The 23775-nt window shown below is 52.6% G+C and overlaps 1 protein-coding gene across 5 annotated transcripts in view; it reads left to right on the top strand.

The window, feature by feature from the left end:
- The window catches only part of XPOT (exportin for tRNA), a 1180573-nt gene that overhangs the window by 576606 nt on the left and 580192 nt on the right, over positions 1–23775 (top strand). The window lies entirely within an intron of this gene.

Raw genomic sequence — 23775 nt, 5'->3', positions numbered from 1 at the left:
ACACCTGACCTCTATTACCCTTCGCCACACGGATAAAAGGCGGAGCGCGGAAGCACACCCTGAGCAAGGAAAAACACACAAGGAAGCAGCAGTTCTGAGATGGCAGTTTTATATGAGGAGAAAGACGGTGGGACCAGAAAGCGTTGCAAGGAGGGAATTGCCCTTGGCCTTTTCAGAGGAAGCAAACCGTTACATTCACAAGCCCTAAAGGATAAGAAACATAAGACCGGGAATTTTAACTGAGGAAAGGTGCATTGTGTGTCAAAAGGTACCTGGGGATTTTACCACATCGACGGCCGGGAGGAGCAATTGCTGCCGTGGTACTGTCAAAAGGTCTCTGTTATGTATCCAACTGAAAGTGTACAATTCTGAACTGTGATTACAAAGGCAAGTGAGAACCAGAACCCGACGGAGGAATGCCGAGAGAAAGCTAGGGGTGATGGAACCCCCGCTTTCTGATGAGTGTAAAATTGTGAACTGGGAATTCGAAGTGGTCCTGCAACAGGTCAAGCCAAATCTTGTGCACATTTGAAAGTGTTTGATAGCAAAATTGTGAACTGTAATTGTTAAGAGGATCTGAACCCAGAAGAGGGGGATCCCGGGTCACCCGCAAAAAGGTATTGCTGTGGCAAATGTGAAAATGACTGAAGGATGCCAACGGATTGAACTGAGACTGGTCCGAGCCCGGCTGAGGGAGACTAGTTGTATAAAAGGGGATCTGCGCCTAGAAGAGGGGGATTCTGGGTTCAGAGTGATTGACCTGACTTGCGTAATTTTGAAAGAACCTTTTGTTTGTTTTTGGTACATCAGGCCATGGGAATCAAGAGACTTTGATAACACAAGAGACTTGGTCACAGAAAGCCTGATGTTAATGAAAATATGTCCTTGTGTCGAAGAAGCCCAAGAGTGTGCTATGCTCGAGTGAACCGCCTTGTCCCATGCTGAAAATGCGGAGAAAGGAGGCCAAAGGCCTGAACATCCTGACTTTTCATTTTGTGAACACTTCTATCTTTTTCATGAAAATTTCCCCACACTATTTGTAAATTAGCGGTAAGGATTGGCAATAGGCTTTTTAGTATAGGCTCTTTTATTTTGACTATACACTCCACTAGGAGTGCATTGTTAGTATTTGATGGTCATAGCTTGCTCTCATCTTAGATTTAGGTTTAGATAGGCATTTATCACACCCTTGATAAAGTTCAATAAACACCCTTGAACTGTGGTCTCTTCTGTCTGTCTTACTTTGATGCCATGCCTTCCTTACATAAGCAGTTGAAACTTGTACTTTAGTGTACTCCACTGAACGTACCCTTAAACAGCAGCGTGTTTGGATTGCGCGTGAGAGTAGCATAGCGTGGCAATGGCATTTGTGGGGAGCTGGGGCAGGCCAGCAGGGAAAATGGCTCCACTACTTCTTTTTGGACACTTAGACCACTAACTGAAATCCAAGGTGGTGGAATTACTCTGAAGGCTAGAATGCGTGTGGGCATTTGGCCAAGGTTAGGCGGGCTGGTCAGCTCCGTAAAGCTACCCATGAAGTAGGGCACATGGATGGGTGCTGAGTGGAGAGGAATATGCGTGATACCCAGAAGGATTAGTTAAGTGTCCAGCTAGAACGAAATTTGTTCTAGGCCATTGCTGCATTCTGGTGGAAGAGGTGTTCTGCGCTGTGTTTAAGCCTGGAGGAGTGTTGTGTCCAGCTAGACCTGATATTTTGTCGTAGGTCGTCGCTGTAGTCTAAAATGTGCAGGTGGGTAGCAGTGCCTGTGGCTGAAGTTCACTGAAGAGGTAGGTGTGTGAATATGTAACTTGAGGCTCGGATAGAGCCTTGTCTTCGAAGTAGTTGAGCGCTAAGGTCATCTGTACAATGCTGTGTTACCTCTAAGTGCAATTGAACATGCTGGTCTAATGCATCTTCTAACCGCATTAGACACCGGCTTTCGTCCTGAAACTTTTATTACAATTTTCAAATATCTTCTTAGTGCAATTATGAGCGATCCCCATACATTTTTCGACTGCATACAGGCTAACAACATGGATGTTCTAGATGTGGAGTCAAGGCAGAGTGCAACCTAGTACTTATTTTGTGCCATGGGCAGGCTATCCTGATGCATTTCATGCACAATACATTGGCTACCCTCAAGCTGTCAAGACCTATATACCGAATGCGGGTGGGCACAATGTGGAAAGAGGGAGCCAGAGGCAACCCAACTGTTTGTCTTGCTTTATCTTGTAGTGCGAAATATTCAGATCTGAGTGCAGCTGATGGCGTTTGATGGGTTCTGTGTCTTATTTTCGCTTTTTGTAGGTCGCGTAACAAAAAGACAGATTTTGTTTTCAGACGATTTTAGGCGGCTTACAAAAAGCAAAAAGATGTTGCTTTTCCCCCCACCCTCTCAGGTGGGATTTCTTTGAAATAGGGGATTTGAACCTCGCCTCCCTCAGCCCCAACCACCTCTTCTAAACCCAAGACTCCCCGACCCAAAACACCTGCAGACAACCGTACACACGCACCCACGCACACCACCCTACACCCTCTCTCAGCCCCCCCCCCCACACCACACCCAGGCACCCACCCAGACACACACTTACCCGTTCTCCCCCGGTGCCACTTCTGGGTCCTGGCATGCCTGTCAGCCTCTGCGGCAGGGGCGTGACCGTTTCATTTTGAAAGACCCCGCTTTGTGCGGGCACAGTACGGTCTTTCTAAATAGTTCCTTTTTTTTAATTGTCTTTTTATTTTATTTTTTTAAAGATTTTTTAACTTAAGACGAATTATGCCTTGACAATAGATATAAGGGTAGGGAAGAAGATTCATGGTGCCAGGGGGAATAGCCATGTTTTGAGTGCCTTTCTGAAGGAGAGCTAGTTATAATTGTGGCGGATATGGAGTGGAAAGGAGTTCCAGATGGCGGGGGCTTGGACGAAGAAAGTATTCCTCCCATTCTGGTGGAGTTGCAATGGGGGATAACAAGGAGAAGAGAAGAACCAGATCTGAGGTTTCTGGTGGGTTTGGTAGCGTGTGAGCTTGTCCTGGAGGAATTCTGGTCCGGTATTATGGAGGGTGCAGTGAGTGATGCACATGGCTTGAAAGGTATTCTATCAGCTAATAGGGAGTGCTGGGGCTAATATGATCTCTAGATGAGAGGGCAAGGAGGCGGCAGAAATTTTGATTCCGTGGAGTTTCCTGAGCTGATATGCCGGAGCGCCTAAGTAGAGCGAGTTGGCATAATCTAAGTGGGATAAGATGATGGAAAGAATTGCAGGGACTTGGTGTAGGTAGGAGAGGTATGGGAAGATTTGCCTGAGGGTATGTAGGTGGAAGAGGCAGTACTCCTACATCCGGTCGCCTTTCCTCAATCTTGTATGGATGTCCGTCGCGAGGGCCGGGAACGGCACCTCTTTTCCACCAGAAAGATATTTCACCTTTAAATCTACTGGCGCGCGGGGGCGTGGCACGTCGAAGCCCAGGAGCCCCAGTCCCCTTTTCCGCATCAACAGGAATGGACCGCTCCACCAGCGCTCCTGGGTGAGGCCTAGCCTCTTAATTCCACTCATTTTTCCATAGTATCTTAACTTGTTTTTCTTTCTCTATACACGATTGGGAACACCGTCCACTGGTGCCCTAGCTCTGTCCCCGGCATGTGTCAGCCCTGACTGGCTTTAGCAGGGACCATCGTGCAACAGTTCCTTCCTGACAGCAGATCCCCACATGCTCCGTCTCCGATTGCCTTGGTGGGTACCACGGTTGGGACGGATGCTCTGCATGCAACGTCCTCACGCCCAGGTCGCTTAAGCGCCGATTAAGCATTGGAGGGAACTGTTGAACGGGACTCCTCCTCAAAAAGACTATGTCCGGAGGAAGACACAGAAGGTAAGTGCGTTGTTCTCCGAGGCACCCCACAGAGGCGACTCCTTCCTGGGGAAGCCCTCTGGTGGGAGGGATCAGTCTGACCCTCGCACCAGCTCAGGGAGCACTGAGGCCGAGTGGCCGAAGGTCCCTACCCGTCCTGCATCTGAGGGGCCTGTGAGCTCTACTACCACCAGGACCCGTCCCGAGGGGCATTGCTCTGATACCAGGGCTTTACCCGAGGGGGCACTTTCATGCAGAGCTAGCACTATCAGCCGGGAGGCCAAGGGCACACAGCGTACCGGGTGTATACCTGAGGTGCAGGGCGGGGCAGAGCCGGTGGTCGGGCATGCAGGCAGAGCCCTGGAACACGGCGGCTACAGGTCCACATGCTCGGGGCGCAGACAAAATGGCAGTTGCTCGAGACAAAAAGGCAGCCACTCCAGAGCAGCAAAGACTGGAAGCCTCGCAGGTCGGTGCGGAGGCCTGCCAGCCCACCGAGCAGCAAAGAGGTTTTGCTCCTAGGACAGACTGGGTACCACTGACCCCTGTCACCTGGTACACGTCTTATCCCAACATCTCGGGGTCCAGGTACAGTGATGCCCCGTACGGGCTGGGGAGGCAGCTGGCATATTCAACCCCTCCTCCCATGCAAGATCGCACACAGCCAACGTGTGAGGACAGGTTTTTTGGCAAGTTCATGTCCCTCATGCAGTCCCCACAAATGGGCTTAATTCTCAGGGGTATTCTGAAGGACATGTTGTCCCCGCTCAACCGGCGCAGCCCATGCTGGCACGGCCCATGCCTCCTCAATCACTGCAATAGCACAGTACTGAGGCTCCAGCAACCCCGGTGCAGGCCAGGCCCCCACTACAGAGGACCCCCGGAGGGCAACTGGCACCACCCCTCCGGTGACAGTGGACCAGCAGGACACAGATGAGGAGGAGCAAGATACTCCATCAGTAAAAGCCTTCCATGACAGAATTGCTGGCCTGTCGGAATAGCATCCCCCAGCCACAGAAGGAGCTCCCCGAAGTAGGAGTTCTGATGGAGGTCCTGAGCATCAGGGCGTGGGCTAGGTCTGGCATCCCCCTACAAAAGGATGTGTAGGCTTTGGCCAAAAAGGGCTGGCTTAAGACCCACTCCACGCAACCCATCAACAAGAAGCTGGATGCTAGGTTCAGACAAACCGAAGGGGACATCATACTGCTCTCTACACACCCACAGCCTCCTTCATCCGTAATCGCTACTGCATCCATGTATGCTAAGCCCCAGGCCTCGTCAAGCAGTACCGCCACGACAGTCCTCTTGAGCAAGGAAGAAAAGACCCTCTAATCATACGACAAGAAGGTCTATGCCAATGCCGGGCTGCACCACAGGCAGGTGAACGGAGATGCTATCCTTGCTGCAGCAAATCAACGCCTGTGGAGGTAGATCGCAGATTTTCTGTCTGACATCCCTAATGACAAGCAAGCCTCTTTCAAAGCGGGCATAGCTGAGGCCAAACTCGTGGCGCAGGATATCATGGAGGCTTCTGTGGGTCACATCGACACGGCTAACAGGGAAACTGTCTGGCAACAGACATGAGGACGACGGCCTGGCTGAAGGCTACCAGGTTCAACCCGGACGTGCATGATAGAATCTTGTATTTTCCTTTTGAGGGGGGCGATCTTTCCACTGATGAGGATCTCCATAAGAAGAGCATCTCTCAGACTGCGAAGTCTCTGGCCATCCTCACAAAATCAGCACCTAAACCGTTCTCACAGACAGTACCGCTCAGACAAGGGGCATTCATTTGGCTTCTTACATGGGTTGGAGGACCGCAAAGCCAGACAGCCGGACAAGTCTCCTATTAGGAACCGGAGAAAAAAGCATCTCATAAGCGGTTCTTCCAGTCCCCCTCTTCTTCATCAGCCTCTGACCAGAAGAAACAATGACCATGTCTCTCAGGTCCACAGCACCCCAGTTGTGGGCAGGCTGGGCCTGCACAGTCAGGCTTGGCGGGCGAAATTCACGGACGCCTGGGTCTTGTCAGTGGTGTCCTGGGTCTTCCAGCTACCTCTTCCTTCTCCCCCTCCCATCTTCCCCTCCCACCTATCGGCACACCATCACTGCTAGTAAAGATTTGCTCCTTCGCAGAGAGCGAAGTGGTGGAGCAAGTCCCCCCCCCTTTCAGCAGGAGCAGGGCTATTACTACTGCATTTTCGCTATCCAGAAGAAGAACCAGGCGGGCCTGCGTGTGGTGTTGGATCTGTCTTCCCTGAACGTTTACCTACCCTTGCAGAAGTTCAAGATGGTGACGCTAGCGCTCATTGCCGAGACACTGTGTGGGGGAGACTGGATGTGTTCCCTGGACCTGAAAAAAGCGTATCTCCAGGTTCCCATTGTGCAGCCTCACTGGGCCTTCCTCAGGTTCTGGGTCATTGGCCTGCATTTTCAGTGCAAGGTTCTGCGGCTTGGGCTAAACTCAGTTTTCCCCACGGGGGACAAGGTGACCGCTTTTAAATCGTCAGTCTCCCATTTCCGCAGTAGGTCAATCACCCCTGCCTGTTGGTATCAACACCTTCTGGGCATGCTGGTGGCATGTCTCAGGCTCCGCATGAGGGGGCTCCAGTTGTATTTTGCAGATTCTTAGGATCAGAATTTGGGCATCAGGGGGGCCTAATCTCTATCCCGCAACACCTGGACCAGGACCTGAGATGATGGCAACAGGAAGAGAACATTCTGGTGGGCAGACCCTTCTGTCCAACCCCCCCATAGAATACACAATTACCACCGATTCCTCACTCCATGGTAGTCTCTGGACCGCGACCGACGGGCAGGATCACATCAACTGGCTGGAGCTTAAGGCTATACAGTTGGCACTCCGGTCTTTTCAACAGACCATCAAGGGCAGGTCAACAGACACAACCTGCCTGTTCTATATCAAGAAACAGGGGGGCACCAGATCCCCGCAATTGTGCGTGTTGACCCTGGAAATCTGGGAATGGGCCATCGGCCAGGAAGTGTGGCTCTCGGCGGTCCACCGTCCGGGAGACTCCAACCTGGAAGCAGGCAAGCTCAGTCACCTGGCCGTTGACAATTAAGAGTGTCAGCTGAACGGGAGAGTCCTCCAGGAAGTGTTCAGCAGATGGGGTCACCCAACAACAGACCTGTTGGTTACAGTACAGAATCGGACGTGTCAACAGTTCACGTCCTGGGGATGAAGGGGATGCAACTCCCTGGAGGAAGCACTTGAGATTCCCTGGGACGGGATGTGGTCTTATGCATTCCCTCCCACACCGCTTGTTCACAAGGTAGTGAGCAAGATCAGGAATTCCAGGAACCTGAGGATTATCCTCGTGGCTTCTCGCTGGCCCTCAGCACCCCCTGGTTCTCAGACTTGAGGCAGATGTCTCTTCAGCCAGAAATTCTACTCCTCCTCGGGAAGGTCCCTCTACTAGCACTGCAGGGAGGGGTAGTGCTACACCCCTCTCCAGAGAGGCTAGCCCTAGCTGCCTGGTTCCTGAGCAACTAACTCTCCAGCACCTTCAGTTGTGCAGCGACAATCTGGAGATCATTAAAAAATGCCAGCAGTCAGGCTACACACAAGCAGTACAAAAGCAAATGGACAAGATTCTTCTTTTGGGGTAAGGAACATGGTATGAACCCACTGACATGCACCCTCAACCAAGTCTCATCATTTTCGGCATATCTTGCCAGGTCTGGAGTCCAGGTTGATACCTGCAGAACGTACTTGGCCTCTATCGGTGCATAGAGGAACTCTGACTCTCGTCTTGTCTTCGGCCAATCCTGTAGTAAAGAAATACCTCACGGGACTGACCAGGCTGTACCCCTGGTCAAGTGCCCTCATCCTGTTTGGGACCTGAATGTAGTCCTAAGCGCTATAGCACATAAACCATTTGAACCCATGGCCACGGCAGCCATTAAGTTGGTCACACTAAAGATGGACCTTCTGGTTGGGCTTACTTCAGCTTGCAGAGTAAGTGAGATCCGCGCGTTAGTAGGCTGAGAGCCATACACTAGATTTCACGAGGATAAGGTGCTGCACACACACCCCAAGTTTCTTCCAAAGGTAGTTTCATCCTTCCATATCAAAGAGGAGATTGTGCTCCCCACATTCTTCCCGTTCCCCAAGGAAGATGCAGAGAAAACGCTCCACTGCCTGGATGTCAGGATGGTGTTGAAATTCTAACTAGAATGAACAAAGGACATCCGCAAGACAGATGCACTGTTTGTAACAATCGTAGGCTCTAGGCCTGGGGAGCAGGCCTCTCAGGCATCCATAGCTTGATGGATGACAGCAGCGATCCAGGAGGCATACAAGCTGCAACGTAAGGATCCGTCGCAGGTCATGCATGCGGTAAGAGCTAAGGCAACCGCAGTCGCCTTCCAGCGCCACGTTGGTAAGCAGGGCTGCAACATCGGCCACACCTTTTTGCAAGTACTACTGCTTGGATACCAGTGGATACCAGTGCCAAGGCTGATGCAGCATTTGGCCAAGCGGTGCTGCGTTATCCATTTGCCTAGGTCAGACTCTCTTCCCCAGGGTTGTCCGCCCATACAGGATAGAGGAAAGGGGACAGGACGTAGGAGTAATTAAGTGTTACTCACCTGGGTGACTTACGTCTCCTAGTCCATAGTCCCCTTTCCTCGTTACGTCCCACCATCCTTCCCCCTATAATAAGACCAGTAGAGTTGTTAAAATAAAATACAGCCAATGCGTCAAAGGGGGGGACTGAGGTGTGGGGCTGGTGGGCAGGGATAGGGGAGCCTGCACTCCCCGGACCGTGCCCCTGCGCGCCATTAAATTTAAAGGGGAAATGTCTTTTTCTGGCGGAAAAGAGGTTCTGTTCCAGTCCCTCGCGAGGGACGCCCATACAGGATGGAGGAAAAGGGACTATGTACTAGGAGTATTTTAGTCACTTCGGTGAGTAACACTTAATTTTCTGGACACAGAGTTGATGTTGTGGGAGAGTGATAGATTTGAGTCCAGCATGCATCTAAAACATTTTACGGAATTGGATGCTGAAGATGCAAGTCATAGAGAGTGTGGCCAGACGATCGGTTGGGGAAGGAGAGCGCTTAAATTAGGATTTCAGTTTTGCCTGGGTTGGCGAGGATGTGGTTGTTCATCATCCAGTGGCCGATTTTAGAACGGCAGGAGGAGAGGTCATGGCGGGTGGAGGCTACCGTCTTGGGGATCTTGAGAATGATCTGGGTATCATCCATATAATTATAGCAGATAAGGTCATGAAAGCGGATGAGTGCCGGGAGTGGGCAAAGGTAGAGATTGTAGAGGGGAGACAGGGAGGCTCCCTGCGGGACCCCTTTTGGAACTGGGCGAGAGAGGGAGGACAAAGCTGGTATGAGCATGATTTGCAAGCATTCTGAAAGGAAGGAGGAGATCCATGTTGGAACAGAGTCTTGGATCCCTAAAGAGTGGAGACTGTCTAAGTATGGTGTGGCCAATGGTGTTGAAAGTGGGACATAAGTCAAGGAGGATGATTGCAGCACATCCTTCTGAATCTACTGTTCGAGGGGATTGGGTCCTCCGACGTATTCCATATCTATGACAGGTAATGTCCACAGCTGTGCTGCTTCGGAAAATCTTTGGCGTCCTGCGTCGATGACGTCGATGCGCTTCTACACCCACTTTCACAATACCGTCATGGATAGACAAAGTTGCAGCATCTCCAGACTAGCTTTGGCGCCACAGCCTCTTCCCATCCCCCTCCAAGCCCCATCCCTAATCTGCCTACTGTGCTCTCCTCTGTCACCCCCATCTCACAACCTGAGTTACTCAAGCTTCTAGCACAAAGCCAACCTTCGGGCTGCCCTGGAGAACCCCATCCTCTCTTAAAAAGAGCATCCTAACGACAACTTGTGCAGGCAGCACTGCTCAAACCATTATGAACTATTCTCTCTCCTCGGGTATCTCTGCAGTGGCCTTCAAAACCTCTTATGTCAAACCCATCTTCAAAAGAATGCTCCTCTACCCCCTCCTTCCCTCCAACTACCGCCCTATTTCTAAAACCTGCTTCATTGCCAAACTCTTAGACTGCACTGTATGCAAACAGCTCTGCCTCTTCACAGAAACTAACAACCTTCTCGACCCAGCCCAATCTGACTTCAGACCCTTCCGAGGAACTGAATCCTTTCTTGTGCCGATTTGGGATGACTTCAAAAGAAGAACAAGTTACTTTCTTACCTGGTAACGTTCTTTCGATGGGATGGTCTGACGACGTATTCCATATCTATGACAGGTAATGTCCACAGCTGTGCTGCTTAGGAAAATCTTTGGCATCTGCGTCCTGCTTCGATGATGTCGATGTGCCGTCCCCGAGGACCTCCTCCGACGCCCGACGTCACCCGATGTGATAAGTAGAACGCACGACGCCCATAGCCTCAGTTCCCTTTTTTCCGCGAACGTGTTCGCTTCGTGAATCTCGGTACGCCTCGACTCGTTGGAGTTGCTGTTTTCTATTCTCGGTTCGTTGAACCTGTTCGGTTGGTTGTGAAGACCTGTTTGTGGCGATGTCTTTCTCATCTTCGACCCCGCGTCCGGGCTTCAAGAACTGCGGGTATTGTGGGTCCAAGATGTTGGTCACGGACTCTCACAACGCCTGCCTCTGGTGCCTCGGGGAGGCCCACGATACGGACGACTGTGTCGACTGCCAGTAGCTCGCTGCAAAGGCCTTGCGGGAACGCAAGAAGAGGCTGTTGGTAGGCCGGGTGTCTAAGCCCCGGAAGTCGAGGTCTGTGGGGCTTTCAACTGATCACTCGAGGGGTGACTCTCCGCGTCGGAAGTCCGGTGGGTCGCCTTTCAGGAGCCGGTCTCGCCACTCCTCTGCCTCTTCTAGGCATTCCAGGAAGCGCCGGCATAGGTCGCCTTCCCCGTCCTCTTCCGAGGACTCCGCCGGTCGGCGGGGTCGCTTATCCCTCCATGCAAGCGACACCGGAGGAATGGGCTTCCTTCGGGAAGCAGATGCTAGCGATTCTGGAATCGCAGGGCACCGGTCCGTCTGCGCCTCAGAGTGGGGTCGGTCGGCACCGGTCGAGAGACACCGCCCGTACGCCTTCGGGCTCGGGTGGTCGGCACAGCTCGTGGGAGATGTCCCGCTCGGACAAGGGTAGCCGTTCTCGCCATGCCCGTTCCAGGTCCCGGTCCTCGACGCGCTCGAGACCGCGTGATCCTGTGCTATCTTCGAAGAAGACGACGCCTGTGGCGCCGAGGTCGTCGATGATTTCTCTCGAGGTTCCGTCTTCGAGGGGGTCGTCGACGCCGTCGGCGCCCAGGTTGTCGAGAGACACGCTCGGAGCTCCGGCTTCGAGGACTGTGTCGACGCCGCAGATGCTGGAGGTGTTGCAGCTGACGTCGACGCCGATTTGCTCGATGTCTTTTCTGTCGACGCCAGCGCCGACTCGTTCGGCGCCCTCGACGTCTTTCGAGGCGATGGTGTCGGAGGGCCCCCGTGGCACGGGGTTTGCCCCTAAAAAGGCTATGGCTAAGGTCCGGCACAGCTTTGGTCCGCAAAGGTCTTCCTCTCCCCGCCTGGAGTACATTTCAGAGGGTGATGAAGGCTCTGATGGCGGCCTGGTTCCGGTTACGGTTCCAGATGACCTTATCTCTGGCCATAGTCAGTTTGATGACCTGAGGCAGTCACTGCATGATGCCAGTGGACTGGACGCCTCTCCGGAGGTGGAGTTTTGTCGGCCGGAGCCTGGCACTCATGCCGATTCGTCATATCGGCGCCTTATGTCTCGGGTTACCGAGTACTTGGGTTGGTCAGCTCCCCCAGGGGAGTTCGTTCTGGATGATCTCAGGGACATCCTTGATCTCGGTCCACCCACTGACCCGGTTTTGCCTTTTCATATAGCTCTGCAGAGAAGGGTGGCAGCGGCTTGGACTGCTCCGGAGAGTCTCCCGGCAGTGGGCAAGTCTTTGTCGCGAAAATACCGTCCAGCCAGTAGCGACCCCTGCTACTTGTCTAGTAACCCCACCCCGGAGAGTTTGGTGGTGCAGGCGGCTACGGCCCCGGCAAAGCGGGCGTCGTATCCTACTATCCCTCCGGATAGGGACGACAAACGTTTTGACGGCTGGGCGAAGAAAGTGTTTTCTTCGGGGGGGGTATGGCGCTTCAGGCTGCCAATTCCATATGTGCCTTGTCTCGTTTCACACGCTCTGTGGATCTGTGTTGCATTAGCGGCTGATCATATACCTGAAGGGGACGAACAGGATGGTTTCCTTGCTATGGTTCAGGATGGCAAGGATGCTATGTGTGAGGCCGTTTAGTCGGGTTTTGACTTGGCGGATTGTGTCAGCCGATCCATGGCGGCGAGCACCGTAATGCGCAGGTTTGCGTGGTTGCGGAAGTCTGGGTTCGCTCCTGATGTGCAGTCCCGGCTCCTCAACATGCCTTTTGACGGTGAACACCTTTTTGGCAGCAAGGCTGGTGTGAGCCTTGAGAGGTTGCAGACCTCAAAAGCTGCCGCGAAATCGTTGGGTGCTGCAGTTCGCCAACCTCCGCCTTTTCGTCCTAGGGGACAGCAATGGAGGGGAGGTTCCTTTCGCTATTACTCGTCCTTCAGTAAAGCGAGAGGAGCTAGCAGTCAAAGAGGCCATCGTAAGAGTGCCAGAGGTGGAAACAGAGGTACTCGAGGTGCCAAGGCCGCTCGGGCAGTTGCCTCTTTGCTCTCGGGCAACGCCGCAGCCGCTACCACTCAGTCATGAGGCCAGGTCCCATGGTTCGCCGGTTGGGGGAAGGCTGGCGCAGCATCTTGTAGAGTGGCAAGCCATTACTTTGGATGTGTGGGTTCTGGAGATCATAACCCACGGCTACTGTCTTCCTTTTCGGCAGAGGCCTCACGACAATCCACCAGGGAACCTCTCTTTGAAGAGTCCGGATCCGCTCCTTGCGCAGGAAATTGGCGCCCTGCTGGAGAAAGGCGCCATAGAACTGGTGCCTGTAGCAGAGAGGAACAAGGGCTAGTATTCCCCTTATTTTTTGATTTCAAAGAAAGACGGGGGATTGAGACCCATCATGGACTTGCGCGGTTTGAACAAGCTCCTCAGGAAGGACAAGTTCAAGATGGTGACTCTTTCTCAAGTCCTCCAGGCCCTTCAACTTCAGGACTGGTTGGTGTCTCTCGACCTCAAGGATGCTTACTTCCATGTGCCGATCCATCCCAAGCACAAGAAGTACCTGAGGTTCACGGTTGGCGACTCGCACTTTCAGTTTCGGGTCCTTCCGTTCGGATTGACCTCCGCCCCAAGGGTTTTCACCAAGCTCATGGTGGTGGTGGCAGCGCATCTCAGGAAAGGGGGGATTCATGTCTACCCCTACCTGGACGATTGGTTGATCAGGGGGAGCTCTCCCGAGCAAGTCCTGGATCATCTGTCCGTCACCTGCCACTCCCTTCACAGGCTGGGCTTCTCCCTCAATTTAAAGAAGTCCCATTTGACACCAACGCAGCGGCTCCAGTACATCGGAGCAGTGCTCGACACGTCCCTGGGGCGGTGTTTTCCTCCTCAGGTGAGGGCTCTTCACATTCAGCAGATGGTGCACAAGTTTCAGTTTGCCCAGAATCTCCTAGCGTCCGAGTTCTTGAGACTGCTCGGCCTCATGGCATCCTGCATTCTTCTGGTGTCAGAGGCTCGTCTGTGGATGAGATCTTTGCAGTGGGCACTCGAGCTCCAGTGGTCTCAGTCCTCCGAAAGGCTGTCGGACCCTGTTCAGGTGCCGCCCTCGGTAGCCCGGGACCTTCTGTGGTGGGCCGTCGAGGGCAATCTGATGAAGGGGGCCCCATTTTGGCTGCCCTGGCCGGAGGTGACGATCGTGACGGACGCATCCCTCACGGGATGGGGAGCTCATGCCAACAAGCTGACAGTCGGCGGTCGTTGGTCTCCGTCGGAGTCCAGACTCCATATCAATCTGTTGGAGCTGAGGGCCGTCAGGCTAGCCCTGAAGGCTTTTCTGACGACTGTGCGCGGGAAGAGTGTCCTGATTCTGACGGACAACACGGTGGCCATGCACTACCTCAACAAAAGGGGGGGGGGGCAGGGTCACTTCCTCTGTGCAGGGAGGCAATGCAGCTCGAGTTCTGGGCCATCCAGCAGGAAGTTTCGATCTTGGCAGTTCATCTGGCCGGAGATGACAAAGAGACGGCGGACGCTCTGAGCAGGCAGAGCACGATCTCTCGCGAGTGGGAGCTGGCTCAGGCGATTCTCCTGGAGATCTTCGCCCTTTGGGGGACCCCTCAAGTGGATCTCTTCGCCTCCAGTGTCAACCGGAAGTGCGAAAGGTTTTCTTCGCGGGAATTTCCTCCAAAAAGAGCCTTAGGAGACGCGTTTGTGGTGGAGTGGTCATTCCCACTGCTGTACGTGTTTCCTCCAGTCCCCGTCATCCCACAAGTGTTGCGGAGGTTGCGGAGGTTCGGTTCCCAGATGATCCTCATTGCTCCGGCTTGGGCTCGGAGGACGTGGTACCCGGACCTTCTAGACTTGTCCATCTGCCCTCCACGTCTTCTTCCCTACCGAGATGATCTGCTCTCACGGGAGGGGGGGGTCAGGTTCTCCATCCAGAGGTCAGATCCCTCAATCTTCACGCTTGGCTTCTGAAAGGTTGAGGTATAAGGATTGGGACCTCTCTGAAGACGTGATGGAGGTGTTGCTCTTGGCCAGGCAGCCGGCAACAAAGTCTCTGTACCGTTGCCGTTGGAGAAAGTTCTGCGACTGGTGCAGAGTTCAGAATGTGGATCCTTTTGAATGCGACATTCCCATGGTTTTGTCTTTTTTGCTTTCTTTGGCCCACAGGGGCTTGCAAGTGGGGACCCTTAAAGGTTACCTGGCGGCGCTGTCCATATTGAAGCGCTCATCTGAAGAGTGTTCCTATTTTAAGATTCCTTTAATTTTGCAGTTTTTGAAAGGGCTCACTAATGTGTTCCCTCAGTCACCTTTTTTGGTGCTAGGTTAGGATTTCAACCTTGTTAAGTTTCTTATGGGTGCTCCGTTTGAGCCTTTACATTCTTGCCCTTTGAGGCTGTTGACTCTGAAAACTGTGTTTTTGCTTGCGGTTACTTCCGCTCGCAGAGTGAGTTACAGGCACTTTCAGTTAAGCCACCCTTCACTGTGTTTCACAAGGACAGGGTTGTCCTTAGAGTTTGTCCTTCTTTTCTTCCGAAGGTGGTTTCGGATTTTCATTTGAGCCAGAAGGTGGTTCTTCCGCCATGCTATCCTCCTCCACATCCTGGTAAGGAAGAGGAGAGGCTCCATAGGCTTGATCCTCGGAGAGCGTTGAGCTTTTCTATTTCGCACATGTCCCGGGTCAGAGTGGACGATCAACTTTTCATTGGTTACGCTGGGAAGCGTTTGGGACAAGCTGAGACAAAACAGATTGTCTCGGATTATTTTAGCTATCTCTGAGTGTTACCGCTTGGCGGGTAAGGACCCTCCGGCTGGCTTGCGGGCCCATTCTACCAGAGGAGTGGCTGCGTCTACTGCCCTGCAGAGGGGTGTTCCTATTCGTCACATCTGTGATGCAGCCCCCTGGGCTTCAGTGCATACTTTTGTACGTCACTATTCCCTTGATTCCATCAGAGGGCAAGATCTGGCCTTTGGCAAGGCAGTTCTCTATTCCGCAATTTGATTGGGCATGCTAAATTTGTATTCTAAATTCTTTCCCACCTCCTTGCTTGGTACTGCTTTGGGAGTCTGTCATAGATATGGAATACGTCGGAGGACCCAATCCCCTCTACGAACAAGTTACTTTCTTACCTGGTAACGTTCTTTCGATGGGATGGTCCGACGACGTATTCCATATCGCTCCCTCCCTGCCTTCCCCGCTGCAGAATTTCTTTTGCGATTGCAGCTTGCGTTCCGCAAGGCCTTGTGTGTCTGACTGGCAGAAAACTGGTGGCACACGTTCTGGGAAAAAACTATAACTGAGGCTATGGGCGTCGTGCGTCCTACTTATCACATCGGGTGACGTCGGCCGTCGGAGGAGGTCCTCGGGGACAGCGCATCGACGATATCGACGCAGACGCCAAAGATTTTTCTAAGCAGCACAGCTGTGGACATTACCTGTCATAGATCTGGAATACGTCGTCGGACCATCCCATCGAAAGAACGTTACCAGGTAAGAAAGTAACTTGTTCTTCTTTTGAAGTCATCCCAAATCGACACAAGAAAGGATTCAGTTCCTAGGAAGGGTCTGAAGTCAGATTGGGCTGGGTCGAGAAGGTTGTTAGTTTCTGTGAAGAGGCAGAGCTGTTTGTATACAGTGCAGTCTAAGAGTTTGGCAATGAAGCAGGTTTTAGAAATAGGGCAGTAGTTGGAGGGAACGAGGGGGTAGAGGAGCATTCTTTTGAAGATGGGTTTGACATAAGAGGTTTTGAAGGCCACTGCAGAGATACCCGAGGAGAGAGAATAGTTCATAATGGTTTGAGCAGTGCTGCCTGCACAAGTTGTCGTTGGGATGCTCTTTTTAAGAGAGGATGGGGTTCTCCAGGGCAGCCCAAAGGTTGGCTTTGCTCTAGAATCTTGAGTAACTCAGGTTGTGAGATGTGGGTGACCGAGGAGAGCACAGTGGGCAGATTAGGGATGGGGCTTGGAGGGGGATGGGAAGAGGCTGTGGCGCCAAAGCTAGTTTGGAGATGCTGCAACTTTGTCTATCCATGACGGTATTGTGAAAGTGGTTGTAGAAGAGTGTCGCAGAGGAATTGGGAGCTGGGGCGAGGGGATTGGACAGCGAGGCATCTTGAATTAGTTGATGATTATATGTAGTTTCGGGCTAGGGTTACAAGAGTTAGATTTGTTACAGTCGACTTACTTTTGGCTTTTCTAATTTGTGCGCTAGGCCCTAGTCAGTCATGCAAAAGAGGTTTTGGAGTGTGGGGTTAGTTCTCCAAGTCTTCTCAAGCCAGTGCTTGAGGGTTTTGAGAGATTTGATGTAGGGTGTGTACCATTTGAGGTTGAGGCCTGGTACATCTTGTCCCGAGTGAGGGCAAGGGAGGCGCTGGTGAGAAAGTGATCGAAACGGTCAATGCAGCAGAGGTTCTGCATGGAGTTATAGTGCTGGGAGTGAGTTTCGGAGGGAGCTGGCCAGATCAGGGTTAATAGCGACTTCCTTCCAGAGGAGGACGGGAGAGGGAGAGGTTGAAGAGGGAAGGCTGGCGTGATGGAAATGGAGTGGGGAGTGGTCAAGGAGAGGAAGATGATCACGGAGTGATCTGCCCAGATTAGTTGACGGGGAGGCAGGGTTGGAGATCAGGTTTGTGGAGTTGAATAAAGCATTGAGGGTGTGTCCTGTGGTGTGGGTGTGGAGAGATATCTTATCTTGTGGGTCAAGTTGAGGGCTTCTTGGTTGTCCGTGAGAAAACACGTCATGGGGTTTGAGGATGTGTTCAAATCTCCTAATATGGTGAGAGATGGATGCTGAATTAAGGTGGCTGATAGGACGTCACTAAGGGAGTCTGAAAATGTCCTGTTGTAGCCAGGGGTTCTGTATAGGAATAGGAAGCTGGGGTTGACAGAGGGGGAGACTTGTATCTTTGCTAGCAGAGATTCACAGTCAGTTTTGCAGGGTAATTTCTCCTTGAGTTGGACTGAAAGATGGTGTCTGTGGGGGCTGGCCTACCTTCCTCCTCTGCTGGACCTATTCTGCACTATCATGTATTAGCCTGGGCTGGAAGAGCTTGTGTGCGATAGGTACGTAGTCGTTGGAGAACCAGGTCTCTGTGATGAAGAGGATGTCTGGGTTTTAATCTGTAAGAGGAAGGTGGCTGTAGAGGGGGATGTGGGAGGGTGGCTGAAGGGGCTGATGATTTGGATTCCAGAGTGCCACCATGCAGCTCTGTTAGGCAAGATTGTGTGCAGCATCCTGTGGAAGACTACAGCAACCTTGACCTCCTGGCAATAGGAACCCAACCTTTGGTATAGGTCTGTACTACACAGGTTGATAGTGTGGCTGAGCAGCCAGGCTTGTCTCAAGAGGGGTCAATGTGAGCAGTAGGGTTGTAACAGAGTTACACAGTGACAGTTATTCAAATAAACACTTACACTCAAGGTTTCTTGATTAAACAATTATTAATGTATATAACGGTCAGTTATATAAGCCTTCTTCAGAAGGGAACAACACATGTAACAATTATAATACACTTCAAAACACACTCTTAATTTCACTAAATAAGATGATGCCCATTGGGGATGGCACACACTCGTCCTACACCCTCAGGTGACTTAAATAACTTGGATCCTGTGGACATTGATTTATCACTGGTACATTTAGAGCAATACTGAATTTGGTGCAAAGGTTAGTTTGGGGAATTAAAATAAAGATTAACAAATAAGTCATAAAGTGTTAAGTACTTTTTTAAACTTTCCAATGTCAAGTACATTTAACACTTTTCTGGGGGAAAGGTAAAGGCACAGAGTCAGAGGCAAGAAGAGTCTCGTAGGGAGCCAGGACAGCCAATGTTAGTTGAGTAAAGTCTAGGGGAGCTGAAGATCTTTGCAGGTAAGTAAAAGTCTTGCACAATGTTTTTAGAAACGTTTGTAGATATAAGATTCACTTGAAGGGCCACAAGCTGGGAGGCTTGTGTGGGGCAAAGCTGTAAGCAACTCTGCAATGGCAACCAAGAACAGTCTCAACTGAGAGCAAGTAAGGCTACATAACAAGAGGAAAGTCCTCTTAACTTTACAGTACCTTTGGTTAGAAGAAATGTTTCCAGCTGGCTTCTGTTCCTGTACAGCTCTGCAGATCCTGTTGTTCCTGAGCCACAGTCCTGGGGACAACAGGGAGGATGTCTGGGGACTCCTGCACTGCAATGGGAAGGTCAGCGGCAGCAATGGGCAAACTTCAATTCTCCAGCATGGGGTCTGGCATGGATTCACATGCTCATAAATATTCCCCGTCGTCAGGCTGGGAATCCTTGGGTAAAGAAAAAATCGGTTAGTTTCATTTCTGAGCTGTCTTTCTCCTAACAACCAATCACTGAGCTCTGGGTCATACTGCCCCCAGCCAATGACTGCCCTCTACCTAAGCCCCTCCTATGACAGCCATCTTCATATTTTTTCTGCACGTTCAAGTGTTGGGAGTCCTTGTGCTTGGCCTCGAGCTATTACTGCGTTTCTTTCGCTTTTTGGAAGAGTTTAACTCTATTTTTCGGTCAATCGAGCATTGTGCTCCATCGATCAACCTTCCGATTAATGGGGACCCGTTGCCGGAGTCTTCAGCGCCCCTCAAGGGCGAATTTTGTCAAGTTTTTTCGTGGAGGCTTCCAGAAGATTCTCCAGGCCCACGCTGCTTGGACCATGTTAGAGCAGAAGGATTCAGCCCCTCTGTTCAGACTTTGCTCCAAAAGCGGCTCGCAGATTGTCTTCTTGGACGACAAACATTCTCAGTGCCTTTACTGCCTGTACCCGACGCACGTGGAGGAAGATTGTGCATTTTGCCAGGAGATGCCGCCGCGCATGGTGAAGGATCAGCACAGGAGGCTGAAGGAGTGGTTGCAGGCCAAGGCCCCTGCTCTGGGTGGGTCCCAGCAGCATGCCTCTCCCGGTTCCAAGAAAGCAGAGCAGGTTTATAAGACCTTTTGAGGGCCTCCCTTCGGCGGGCGCCCAACAGAAGGCTAAGCACTGTGAGTCCACTGGCACCGGGAGCGCCGTTGCAACGGGATCTTCGGCGGCCAGGGCGAGTTCAGCGTCTCCAATGGCCTCCATCACCAGTCAACGCTCTGGATCTTCGTCCAAGAGGAAATCGGCCCATCCAGGCAAGCTCAAAGAGAAGCCCAAGGCTGATTTGCCGGAGAAGGCCAAGGGGGATCGTGGCTCTGACCCTCCCCGAAGGAGAAGGCCTCTTGGACAACCAAGACGGCCCTGGCCGTGAAGGTCCAGGTCCATTCGACGAAGGGCCAACCTTCCATCGAAGGGGTGGTGGCGTCACTTGCGAAGGCTGGGACGGCGGAGCCGCAGGACACCCCTCCTACCTCCCCCAAAGGTATGGATAGCACTCCCGGCCAGGAGAGAGTCCTCTTTCCAGCCCATAGTGAAGACCGCGAAGATGATGATAACGGTCATCTCCCCGAGACTGTCCCCTCGGGCCACAGAGAAGGGGGGGGGGCTGTGGAGGCCCTCCAGGGCACGGATATCTCCTCTGAGGCGGAGCTCACCAGTCTGCTAACCATCCAGGAGGAGGATCAGATCACGTAGGTAGCAGGCCCTAAAACGAGGGCACCGATGAAGGCGACAATGAGGTTACCGTCGAGGAGGATGACTAAGATCGGCAGAGTGAGGAGGGCTGATTCTACTTCCGCCGCAGTTGCCGCCACCACCCCCTCCCCATCCGCATAAAGACCTCTCAGTGGACATTCTATCAGCTCTGCATACTCTGGTCTCCGCGATTCGGAAGAGGATGCCTGTTCCGCCAAAGACCCCCCCCACCCCCCACCGAATGAGATTGGCTCGTTCCACGCAATGATCTCCAGGGCTTCGGAGCTCTTCCAGCTCACTCCAGAGGAGAAGGAGGGCTTCCTGTATCAACGCCGCGAGGCGAAGAGAAAGACTGTTTCGGTCCCACTCCTGGATGACATTTGGGACGAAGGATTGTCTCTCATGAGCAACCCCTCTATGGCCCTGGCGAAGAGGGATCACTTTGAGAATAAATACAGGGTGCCGGACTCAGCGCCCAAGTGTTTGCGGGCCCAACCATCTCCAGACACTGCGGTATCAGCGGTGGCCAAAAAGAAGTCTTCGGGTGCTTCTTCATCAGCAGCCTCCACCAGGCCGGACAGCGAGGGGAAGAAGTTAGACGCCATGGGACAACGAGTTATCTACTCTGTGGTGACTACCATCAAGGCCGCCAACGCTCTCGCCATCGTGGCATGCTATAACCGAGAGCTGTGGTTCAAGATTGCTCCCATCCTGGACTTTCTACCCAGATGACAAAAGGTCAGAAGCGTTAGAAATTCTTCCGTCAGGCGAGGTAGCTTCGGACCACGCCATCACGATGGCCATGGCAGTTGCGGACGTGGGATTCCGCCAAATGGGCAACAGAGTTTGCCTTTGTCGTCGTGGCTGGCTCAAGGCCACCAACTTTCGGCAGGACGTTCAGTCAAGGGTTTTGGACATGCCCTTCGACGAGGACAATATGTTTGGAAAGACGGTAGATGAGTCCATAGGTCATCAAGGCGGACAACGAGACGGCGCATGCTTTGGGGACTCTTCAACAGCGGCGGGCCGTCCTTTCGGCCCTCTGGCAGCAAGTCCCAAGGATCCTCCAAAGGTTTTGGCGGGGGCTCCTCTTATCGCCAGCCCTCCTGCTCCTCGGCCCAGAAAACCAACAGGGGCCGATCCAAGACCTTTGGTGGGGGTCGCCGTTGCCATCGTCGCCAAGGACCCGCAGGCGGCGCGTCGACCTCCAAACAAGAATGAACCGGCCGGGACGTCGGACCCCCACCCGTGCACCCCGATGGGAGGCCGGCTGGTGAATTTAATCAGCGTGTGAAAGACCATCTACACCGACGGTTGGGTGCTGGACGTGCTCGCCCATGGAGACACTATAGAGTTTCAACAGAACTGTCCTCGGATACCACCGGTGGCCTGGCAGAAAAATCACATACCCCAACTGCTGATGGAGGTTCGGGCCATGCTCAAGAAAGGGGCGATGGAGCTAGTTCCAAATCGGCACCGGCGCTCCTGAGTTTACTCATTATACTTTCTAGTAAGAAAGAAGACCGGGGCTAGAGGCCCATTCTCGATCTATGACGGCTGAACAAGTACATAAAGTCTCAACGGTTCTGCATGGTCACGCTTCAACATGTGCTGGGACAACTGGAAATGGGAAACTTTCTGTCGTCGTTGGACCTGGAGGATCCGTACTTCCACATCCCCATTCAGAAAGGACACCGCAAATTTTTGCGCTTTGTCGTCCAGGGGAGTCATTATCAATTCAAGGCCCTTCCCTTCGGACTGAAGTCGGCGCCAAGGGTCTTCATCAATTGCCTGGCGCCGGTGGCGGCTCATCTACGCCTGCAAGGGATCCACGTCTACCCTTACTTGGACGACTGCCTCATCCGCCAGCTCCTGGAGCATCGCTGTCGACCACACAGCGAAGACCGTCAGCCTACTGATGGATCTTGGGTTCTCAGTGAACTATGCAAACTTCTTCTGGACCCCATCGCAGGAGGCAGTATTTCTGGGATCCCAGCTCAATACAGTGTCATGTCTGGCTTCACCGTCGGAGGAGAGAGTGGCGGCCATCCTGTACAAGGTGCAATGACTGCTTGCTCTGAAGATCGCCACAGTGAGGAACTTCAAGTCTCTGCTCGGCATGATGTCATGCATTTACCTCATCCGCCTCTGCAGGCTACGGATGCGCCCACTGCAGGAGTTCCTCAATGCCCATTGGATTCAAGTGTCCGGAAGCTTGCAGGACAAGATCGCCCTCGACGAGGAGTTCCGTTGGGCGATAAGGTGATGGAGCGTGCGCTTTCATCTAACCGGGGGCACAGATTTCCAGACTCCACCGCATCAGGAGATGGTAATGATGGATGCTTCCCTGGAAGGTTGGGGAACCCACACCAGAAGTCTTCAAGCCAGAGGCCTGTGGCTGCCGGAGGGGAAGACGTTGAACATCAATGTTCTGGAGCTACGGGCAGTTTGTTGGCCCTCAAATTGTTTCTGCTGTGCCTCAAGGGCAAAGTGATTATGGTATTCACAGACAATACCACCACAATGTTTTACATCGGGAAACAGGGGGTCACGAGGTCCCTCGTGCTCTCCAAAGAGGCGCAGGATCTATGGTATTGGGCCGTCACCCAAGGGATGTTCCTCATCCCCTTTCATCTGGCAGGAGTACAGAACACTGTTGCCAACTCCCTGAGCAGGGAGCTTCGCGCTTGCCATGAGTGGGAGCTTCGGCAGGACCTAGTGGAGAATCTCTTCTCAGATGGAGCAATACCCAGATAGACTTGTTTGCGACGGCGACCAAAGGCTGGAGGTTTGCCAGCAGGTTTCCCCAGCAGGGGAGCATGGGGAATGCATTCTCATTCCCTTGGGAAGCCTCTTTCTGTACGCGTTCCCTCCGTTGCTGTTTACTTTGCTTCATCAGTCAACTCATACAGTGCCAGTGCCGGATGATACTCATTGCACCGGTGTGGCCTAGGCAGATCTGGTTCCCGGACCTTCTCAGCATGTCGGCGTCCCCACCAGTCAAGCTGCCCGTGGTCGTGGATCTTCTCGCCTGGGAAGGAGGTGCCATTCTTCACCATGACCCAGGGTCTCTAACTTGAAGGCCTGGCTACTGCAGCACTAGAGTTCGGTGGCTACGATCTTGCGGTGGACTGCAAGGAAGTTCTCGCAAAGGCTAGAGCATTGTTTACTTTGAAATGCTACGGGCTCAAATGGAAGAGATTTACTATTTGGTGCAGTTCCCAGAAGATTGATCCCCCTAAAGATCAAGGTTCCTCAAGTGCTTCCATATTTGCCATCGTTGGCCAAAACGGGGCTGTCCCACGCCTCCATCAAGGTTCATCTGGCGACTGTCTCCCGCTACACCAGATCTCCAGGGCGACCATCCTTACGGTCACATCAATTGGTCAAGGAGTTTGTCACAGGACTATTTCACTCGTTCCCGCCGGTGAGGGCTCCAGCCCCGGCGTGGGAGCTCAATGTGGTGCTTACTAGGCTCATGGGACCTTTGTTCAAGCCTATGCATTCGGCACAGCTTGAATTCTTGTAGTGGAAAACAGCTTTTATTGTGGCCATCACCTCTGCACGACGAGTTGGAGAGATCCAGGCCCTCTCCTGTAAACCACCTTACTTGTCTATCCACGGGAGGAGGGTAGTGCTGAGGACGCACCCCTCCTTCATGCCCAAGGTGCCGTCTGGCTTTCATCTAAACGAGCCCTTGGTGTTAGCTGTTTTT

Source organism: Ambystoma mexicanum, chromosome 12 (assembly GCF_040938575.1).
Source record: "Ambystoma mexicanum isolate Mex_15411 chromosome 12, UKY_AmexF1_1, whole genome shotgun sequence".
Lineage (NCBI taxonomy): Eukaryota > Metazoa > Chordata > Amphibia > Caudata > Ambystomatidae > Ambystoma > Ambystoma mexicanum.
This window is presented reverse-complemented; position numbering and strand designations above follow the sequence as displayed.